General features: G+C 50.3%; 1 protein-coding gene across 2 annotated transcripts in view; it reads left to right on the top strand.

Moving 5' to 3' along the window:
• Positions 1–8,296: 8,296 nt before the first annotated feature.
• The window catches only part of LOC126575647 (uncharacterized), a 29,943-nt gene continuing 29,315 nt past the window's right edge, over positions 8,297–8,924 (top strand). Inside the window, exons 1-2 of one of the 2 annotated variants that reach the window (XM_050236451.1) lie at positions 8,297–8,422; positions 8,835–8,924. The exon at positions 8,835–8,924 is cut by the window's right edge and continues 308 nt beyond it. The gene's annotated coding sequence lies outside the window, so the exon portion shown is untranslated. The other variant, XM_050236452.1, reaches the window with a different exon arrangement.

The following is an 8,924-nucleotide window of genomic DNA, read 5'->3' as shown; positions in this document are numbered from 1 at the left end:
CTCGACATGGTAACCTCGTAAACGAAGTGTAGATAAAGATTTAAAAAAATCAGAAGAATAGGTCCAATAGTTTTTTCTTTTTTCATTTTTTTAAGACATTTTTTTAAAGTACATTTTAAGAAACACTCTTGATTCCTCTGCGATTTTTCTTTTTGGCAAAAAATATAAGCAGTAAATGTGAAAAATAGAATATAATAAGTTATTACCCCCTCAAGCGCGACCTGACTTTCCACCTGACCTCAATTCAGCTTTTATGGGGGAAACTTAATTTTCTTTGAGGTCTTTGGGGCACCACACTGGTCAATTGCATCTTCAACTGCACCGTCCAGCAGTCGACTCCTCCATCACTGAGGTATTTTTCATCCAACAGCGACAACTCCACTTACTAGAAGTCATCTCACGTAGTATCACGGCGTTGGCGAAGGACCTTCGGCGGAGAATAATGTCGATCGATTCATCGCCGTCGTCCGTCGCTAGGGGACACATCGACTGTTACCCTTTTCTTCCACTTCGGTTGGCTCCACGATATCCCCCACGATTCCTCTTGCTTCTTGTTCCTGGTCGCGTGTAAAGTGAAAACATTGTAAGAGTGATGGACACACGGCCACGGCACACGTCGCACCGGGACCGAAACCGGGACCGGGACGACGCGACCGAAATGAAAATGCGACCACTTGCAGTCCGCAGTCAGCGCTTGCACTGTGGCAGAGTAAATGCAAAACAATTGAATATAAATTCGCAAACGTGACTCTCGAACTTCTTCCCTGTTGTTCGTGCAAAACCAGGAAACGTGCTGCAGGAATGGCGTTCCGGATCAGGATGGCCTTAGTTGCCGAGAGCATTACTACTGTTGTTGTTAGCGGGATCCGGGATCAGTTACGCGGAGGTCACACCAGGCGCCCTGTGCCTATCATTAGGAGTTAGATGGCTTGCCGTAGAGGGCTGTTGGTTTCACGGTCCCGTTCTCCCTGTGCCGGCCCGCCAAAGGTGATAAGAAGCCTAACCCTTAACCCCTAGTTTATGGGCTTGTTATCTGCCGTTGGTATCGTTTCCGTTGGAACCGTTTCGTTTCCGATTCTTCTTCTGCGCTGCAACAATGTGCCCACGCAGTGCCCTCAAGCGTGTACGTACGTACGCGGTTCCCGGTTCACGTAGGCGGTCTACTAATGGGATCGTGGGAGCTCGGTGACGGTTCTGGGGAGCCAGGAAAGAACCGGAATATAAAAAAAAAAGGTCGGAAGGGCATAATGTCCGGTCTGCGGAGCAATTCATGACGTCTGACGTCTTATTTTGCTTTTTACAACAAATCATCCAGTATCAGAGAGAGAAGGAGAGAGAGAGAGAGATAAAGGGAGAGAGGGAGAAGCAGAGAGATAGAAGAGCACGTTTCACTTATCCGGATATACGCACTCACTGCCCATGGACCACTCCGGTGATACTCTCCCGGAGCCAATTCAAGTTTCGAAATTCAAATAACACCACGACAACTTGGAGCACCGAATTGCCCCAAAGTTCCCTTTCCAGGAACTTCTCTCCAGGAAGAGCGCCCGCGTATGTGAGTAGGAAGCAGTCCGGATTTCCCTATCCCTAGCATGCCAGCTGCTGCTGCCTAGCTTCGTACCCAAAACTCATTAAAACTGCATCTCCCGGTGTGGCACCAGGCGCACGTGCTGTCCGTACCTGTGCCCCCGCCCGTACGCAGCCACGAGCCCTACATCCTACACATTATGTCAACAAGCGAGGCGCGTATCGCGTTTGATATGAAGATCCGCTCCGCATCTTATCGCACCGCGATGGGTGGTGGGATGGGATTCCGTTGCATAATCGGCACGCGTGGGCACCGGGGTGTACGGTTGTTGTTTCGAAAAATGCTCTCTACGGTTTACGGATCGGAAGATTGTGCAATGATGCGACCAGAAGCCGCGCCGTAGACGTGGTGACAACCGTATAGTGATTCTTGCCCTGAAACGGTGCCTGGAGCAAGTTTGTGCTGCGAGTTGTGGAAGTTGCAACATATTTATAATTGAAGCTAGCAAGCCAATCATTGCTAATGCTGCTGCAGCTTCATGTGTCGCTCTATATATGTATGACCCTCCCTCCAGTTGATCTCCGGGTGGCCCCTGAGAAATAGAAGAAATCCCAAACTAATCTGTCGCCACCGGCAGAAGCCCTAGTGTCTCCGGTTCCTGCTACCGGTTCAGCTGTTGTTTTATTAAGGTGCGAGCCGGTATCTGAAGCGCGTGGTTTGTTGTTGTTGTTCCCCCAAAGTCCAAGTGGCAATCCAAGAAGACGGTAACGGTAGGCTTTGGTTTTCTGTGTGCTCGGTTCGGTTAGTTGGGCAAATATTGCACGCTTCTTGTTAGTGTGGCTTGGCCTATTAAGTAAAGTTCTAGTGGGGCCCCCGGTTCCTACTTCCAGGAAGCACGGAATTGCAAGTTCCGCCATTCCACTCTGAGGCTGAGCAGTGAGTGAGGTGCTGGTGTTGGTGACGAGAAGCTGCTAACTCAAACTGCTTCTCGAACGAGTCGCGGTGCTGGTTGGTTGCATCTTCCTCTTGAGGAGCACCACCACCACCATCACAAGTTTGTTGCCGCCGGTGAAACTCATTTCCGAGCTTGGTGCCGAGTGCGCTGGTTGTGCAACTCCTTGTGAGAACTGCTGCTTAAGATCCTATCCTGGGAGTCAGGAGTGCGTCCGGATTGCATGTCGCAACCGTCGATGGCCAAACTTTTCCGCTGCGGGGAAGACGATATGTGCGATTGGATTGTGGACTGTGCAGGGAAAGTTGCGCAACGTCTGTCCGCGAGCCATAGTGACATTCGGCCATCCGGGCGATGGGAGTAATGGAGTGCGTGGTTGTGCGAGTGTGTGTTGGCGAAGTTATTGCCACTAGCTTTTCCACTTTGTCGCTCCGAGCTCTCTTCGTTCACTTGAAGAGCTTTCTGAAGTATCCGGCGAACCAAGACCGGATGACGATGTCGCAATAGACGCACCAGGAGCGTACCGAGGGGACTGAGCGAACGGACAGAGACGTCTCACTGTTGCTCTTGCAAATTAACCCGTAGCTTTCTGTATCACGGAAGCTAAACGAAGCCGGAGGAAATACATACGCGCTCTACGCGAGTTTCGACTTGGAAGGTGGAAAGGATCGTTCAGTAGCTATAATGACAGCTTGGTGAGATGACGGGGATTGAACATAGTTGGCATATGGAGTGTCAGTAGCAACGGCAACAACATGAAGCAGCTTTAAAGTACAAGCAACGGCAACCAACAATCCCATCGATGGTGACCTACTTCAGCGTAGGTTCCTGACCCAGGCCAGGGGAAGTGAGTCAGTCGACCTTCGAGCTTAGTCCTTCCGGGAAAAACTGGTTGTTTGTGGGTTGTGCACGATGGTTGACAACATGGCAGAGAGTTCTGAGATGAGATAAGAACACGATGGCACGAGGACCATCTTGTGCTTGTTGTGCTCACTATTGCTCAGTTTTGAGCCGACTGAGCTGGACTTTTGACCTTACCTTCACCAGCAATTATATATGCACCGTAATATGCGGGATTACACACCACCGGTGTGCGCTACTGATTGAAGTTAATCAGAACTTCCGAAGTGAGTAACTCCCGCGGGGGGGGGGGGGGGGGGGGCCCATTACACAAAATCACCATCATCAATCACCTTCAGTATTGTCTGCCTGTCCGTGTATGTGCGTTTTGAGTTCCAAGCGGCAGCAGCTGTATCATAATAAATTGATGAATCTCAATCAACAGCATCCACTGGGGAGGCTCAACTTGGAATCCAATCGAAATCATGTTTGATTTACGAGCGAGCGAACATTGCTGCATCGAAAGGCCGCTCAACTCGTTCGTTCACCAACACCAACACCAACACAACGCGACACCAAAAACGCGATCGATTTGGATGATTTTATATTTATTAATTTAATACATAATGACGAGTGGCGCACCGCGGTACCTGACCGGCCCATTCGAGATCATCAAGTTAATGTACCCTGGGGGGGCACTCTCTCGGCGGTGAGAGAGGGCACCTGTACCGCGAGCATTAAAACATTTGTATAATCAGTTAAGTGACAGGCAGCGCAGAGCTCGACCAGAGTGCACCACCGGAGTTGACCTCCCTGGGACCGCTGGGCGTGATGCTGGTCTACCGAGGTCATACCGAGGTTTGAATCGATTAAACCCGAGGTGCTTTATGGTGATTGGGTCATCTGTCAAGTGAGGGTGAGTCAGAAAAGGGGAAAAGGATGCCGCGTGGCCTACCTTGTCGGTGTCGGTGTGCAGTTTGTGTCTCTGTCTTTTTGACAGCACAAATATTCTATTTCTGTCACCGACATTTTAAGGTTATGTTGCACTCGTCCTCGTCCTAGCCATTTCCGGTACAGTGCAGGTAGTTCAATTTGACAGTCTTTGTTTGCCAGCCAGCTACATCCAGGGGATTGTATTCCATTCGGTGTCCCTCTAGCTATGGGAGTTGTTCAAACAGAGGCACTCCCGGGAAAACATGCATGCCACTGGTTGTTCTACCCTCTGGCTGTAGCGAAACAATCTGCAACAATTGCTTCGATTGATGTGCGTTACTTTCTTGGTCTGGCGTGACTGGCGGTTCCAGCAATGACGCAGCTACATTAAGCAGTTTCGCTTGTAATCGAGCTACGACGCGGTTACCACGGAGTGGGTGCTTTCGACGAACAAAATGACGCTACCGTGGTATCCTTCGACCATTCGTAGGCGAACGCGTGCCGCGTGGTTTTATTTGCCAACCAGCGTGGTGCCTGAGGTTTCTGCTACTCATCTACATCGCATCGCACGGCAGCGTGGCCCAGCAAAGGCAATCGGATCCGGAATCTGCGCAGGCAAATATGTTGAACTCGAGCTCGTGCACCAAACTGAACCTTGTTCACTTTGATGTAACTCGTGTAGTCGAGCGGAGTGGGTCCTGTTCTGTAGGCCGTAGGGCGTAGGCCTTGCGTCGATCGGCCTCCCGCGGTCGTTGGAAAACTCGTTTGATGCGATGTGCCAGCGGCCAGCGCCGCCAGCGCTTTGCCAATTAAATTATTCAACGAAAATCAAAGCAAAATCAAGTGCTTATCACTGCTGTCTGTCATTCCACGCAGAGTCAGTCATTGTAAAGCATTAACCGGCCGGCCACTGCCTGCCAGCCACTGGTTCCATTTAGGGTGCCTCGGTATTTGTGGCGGAATGTACGTGATTGATGAAACGCGGCACACCTTTAACCGTGACCGAGGTCATCACGGTGACCGTGCTCACCGGTGCGTTGATTGCTGTTGACCGACTCTCTAACCAACCCCTTTAGCCGGGAATAGGCGTCATTTGCATCGATAATCATCAGCGGAGATGTGATTGTGATCAAACATTGAATATCAATTTCCGGAACCAACGGTGGCGATGGAGGAATGGCGGATTTAAAAGCTGACCTTCGCTGGCTCGGAGCGACTCCCGCAGGACTTCCGGAATCCTGTACGCCCTGCCCGGAGCCCAGCATTATGGGTGGGGGGATGGGAACATTATAAAAAGTTTTCCTCACCACCCAGGAATGGGTCATCGGATTTCCGCGAGTGTCCGTGCTGTTGCATCGATCTAGCTCAATCGATTGATCGCTCCGTGGAGGAATGTAACAGGCAGGGAGGCAGGTTCAAGCGGGTACCAACCAATCACGGCGCCACCGCCAGTGCCATCGCTCCGTCTCTGTTTATTTTTGGGCGCCCGGTTCCTGTAGTTCGGTTTGGGGTTCAATTTCATGCGTCGCCTAATTTCTATTGATTCAATTAAACCTAAGCTCGAGCCTGCTGCTGTTCCTGCTTGAAACAGGCCTCACTTTCAATCAATCGGCCTCACCCTGGAACACCCAGTTTGATGTTCCATCGTTACGGGGGGTTTTAGGTTTCCAGGTTGGTTCAGTTGTGGTTGGATTCTTGAGCGTCGCATGTACGAGCAAGTTTTTCTACCAGTTCGCCCCCTTTTCCACCTCCACCCACCCCTAGTTTTCCAGTAGAGAGCAGTTCATTAGCATGCTGGCTTGATAATCACGTCTGAGAGGCGATAATCCTTGGCTCAGACAAAAGAAGAGCTGCTCGAGCTGCTGCTAGTAATTTAAGGGGATTAATTTGGCAGTTAGGCGGGTGGTCAATCGGAATGGAATCGTTCTAATGATGGAACGGAATTGAAAATGGTAGGATGCAAGTTGCAACTGTTCACTGGTGGCTCCAGTTCATTCATGATGCCAGAACCATCAGATTACTTTTCATCCAGAGAGATAAACTAAACAAATCTGACATTACGTCCGATACGATGACCGAGGGTTAGCTGGCTCTGTTCAATCTATTTCTGTTGACTTCGTTAGTATATGCACCGTGGATGATGTGGACACAACGGTGACGGAATGTGACCAACAGAGCCCCGGCCCTGACATCCCACAACGGATCCAGCCGATGTTTCCGTGGTCGTAATGTGTTTCGCTCGTATTTGAATTTTTTTTTCTGCTGCATTTTGATTGGCCACGTACCCGTGTATGTGTTCACTCCGTGCTCACAATATTCCATATTTCAATTGCAGACTTTGCTTGCGAGCAAACAACTGTTTTCCGCAAACAGTTGTTTGTGGTTTGTGGTGCCTCCGACCGACCAATCGGCCCACCAGCCGGGCAAGCAGGACCAAGTACCAAGAACGCCAAATAAACAAGACGTCGGAGACGCTGGGCGCTGGCTTCGCTCGTTCGTTCGTTCGTTCGTTCGGTTGAGTTTGAGAATGCAAATGTTTGCTCACTTAACGCCTGTTTGGACGGCTAATGTAGCTGATTGAAAACTGGTTCACACACCAATCGACACACGCTTGGAAAGCATTTTTTAAGCTGCCTATGGTTCGGGTAAACACCCACCCCGCCTGGCTGAGTAGCTGTTCAACCGTTTGCGGTGCGTTCCAGGGAATCCTCAGACGACGAAAAGAGTTGGACAGCCTCGAGACCTCGCTGTAGATGGGTGAGTCTTTTTTTTTTTTGGGGGCTTGAAAAAAGCAAAATTGAATCCAGATTAGGCGACGTCGATAGCTTGCTTTCACCGAGGAATGTGAATAGCAGATCATTTAACCTACCATTAGCAGTGTGGCACTCACATCTACTGTCAGTTGTCCACGTCACCGAACGTAGAAAATGGGATGTGATAACAACATCTTCTTCTTTTTCGTCTTCTTTCACTGGAAATCTTGCAGGACATTCTTTGAATTTGTGTGGCAATCGTCTTCTCACAGTCGAGTTCCTGTTCCAGGGCAAAAGAACTCGTCTGCTCGCACACCACAAAAGTCATGTGTGCCGAAGGTCACCCAACAGTCACCCCGGGCGTGTTATGTGTGCGGTTGTAAATGTTGTTCCCTTAATGCTGACTGCAATCATTTATATTTATTTTATCGCTCCCCAGCACACCCTTTTTACGAAGGAAGCGAAAGTAATGTGTGCCTTGACGCTTGAAATGAGCTCGAAATGGAGTGGAAGCATTGCCCGATGTCCTGGTGCTAAGCACAAGGAGCGGAAGGATCGCTAAGAAATGGTCCCCAGCCTGTTGCTGAAGAGCCCCCCCCCCCCCCCTCCCGGGGTGAGGTTCTTTAGGAACCCCATCGTCGGTCCATCAACCCGACTTTCCGCCATTCATTGCCATTTTCTCGCGATGATAATTTCGTGTGTGAAGAGTTCTTGACGGTTAATTTACTTCGCGCACACGGGCGCTTCCTTTTTGAGACTAGTTGAAGCGTTGGAAGAGTCATCCTGGAGTCGTCTCTTTAACGGTGAAGCTCTTGGTGAGTTTTGCGTGTTCCAGTCCTTTCTCTTAAGGCGATTGAATGGAAGATACCATTGTTTTTCATTTCATCCTCTCTAGACGCCCTTAAGGACTGTGTCAGGCCCTTCAAGTGGGTCTCCACTTGACTTGACTGGAATCCAGGAGTGTACTAGTCGCACGTTTTCACGTTTGCGGAACGGGAAAGGATAGAAAAGCAAAAATCAAAACATAAACACTGGGATGCCGAAGGAAACCATTCCGTCTCGTCTCCTGTCGTGTCCCTTTCCCCTTTTCTTTCGTCTGTTTCGGGTGCTTCATTCATACGGAGCATATAAGCCTCGAGCCTGCCGAATGGCCGAACGGCACAAACGGGGCTCGGGTATCTTCGGAACAGCTGATCGACGAATCCTTGCCGAAGGACGCAACCTCCAGCACAGCAAACGAAACCTACGCGCTACGCTCGTTCAGTACTCGTCCGGCACTCGTTTGGAGTGGCAGCAGCAGCAGCAGGGATTAAAGTGAACGTGTGCTACTCCCGGGAACGCGGGCCGCTGATACGACTGCCCTCTACTGATCCACACCCGGCCTCAAGTGACAACCGCGGGAGTGACGCTGTTTAGGTGAATGGACGTAGACCGAAAACCAAGCAGCAAAATAAAAGAACGGAATCAATTATGTAAATAGAGACCCGTTCAGTTCTGTTCCGCCCAGTTCGGGTCCGTTAATTTAATGCAAACGCACGGTGGTTGAAGGGCGCACCGGCAACGTGCTGGTAGAGCGGCAGCATTCAAGCACGGTGCGAGCAATTATCGTGGCTGTTTATTTGTCTCCGAGCGGATCGAGCGGGCATCCGGTAACCGATTTGCCCATTGATGTGGGCCAGGTCGTGTCCCGATCCTTTGGCTCATCCCCTCCAGTGTGTTTGTGTGCATTTGTTTGGTGTGGTGTGTGTGTTCTAGCGACGAAAGAGCGAATGACAAACACATAACGATCCCCCCCCCGCCCGTTTTTTCCTCTCCTATTGCCGAGCAGGTTGGTTAGCGGCAGAAGAAAGTGCTCCGAAATGAAATGAAATTTCGTGCCTGCGTGTCCTGCGTTTCCTCCGGAAGTTGTGCATCAGTG

Source organism: Anopheles aquasalis, chromosome 3, assembly GCF_943734665.1.
Source record: "Anopheles aquasalis chromosome 3, idAnoAquaMG_Q_19, whole genome shotgun sequence".
NCBI classification, from domain to species: Eukaryota; Metazoa; Arthropoda; class Insecta; order Diptera; family Culicidae; genus Anopheles; species Anopheles aquasalis.
This window is presented reverse-complemented; position numbering and strand designations above follow the sequence as displayed.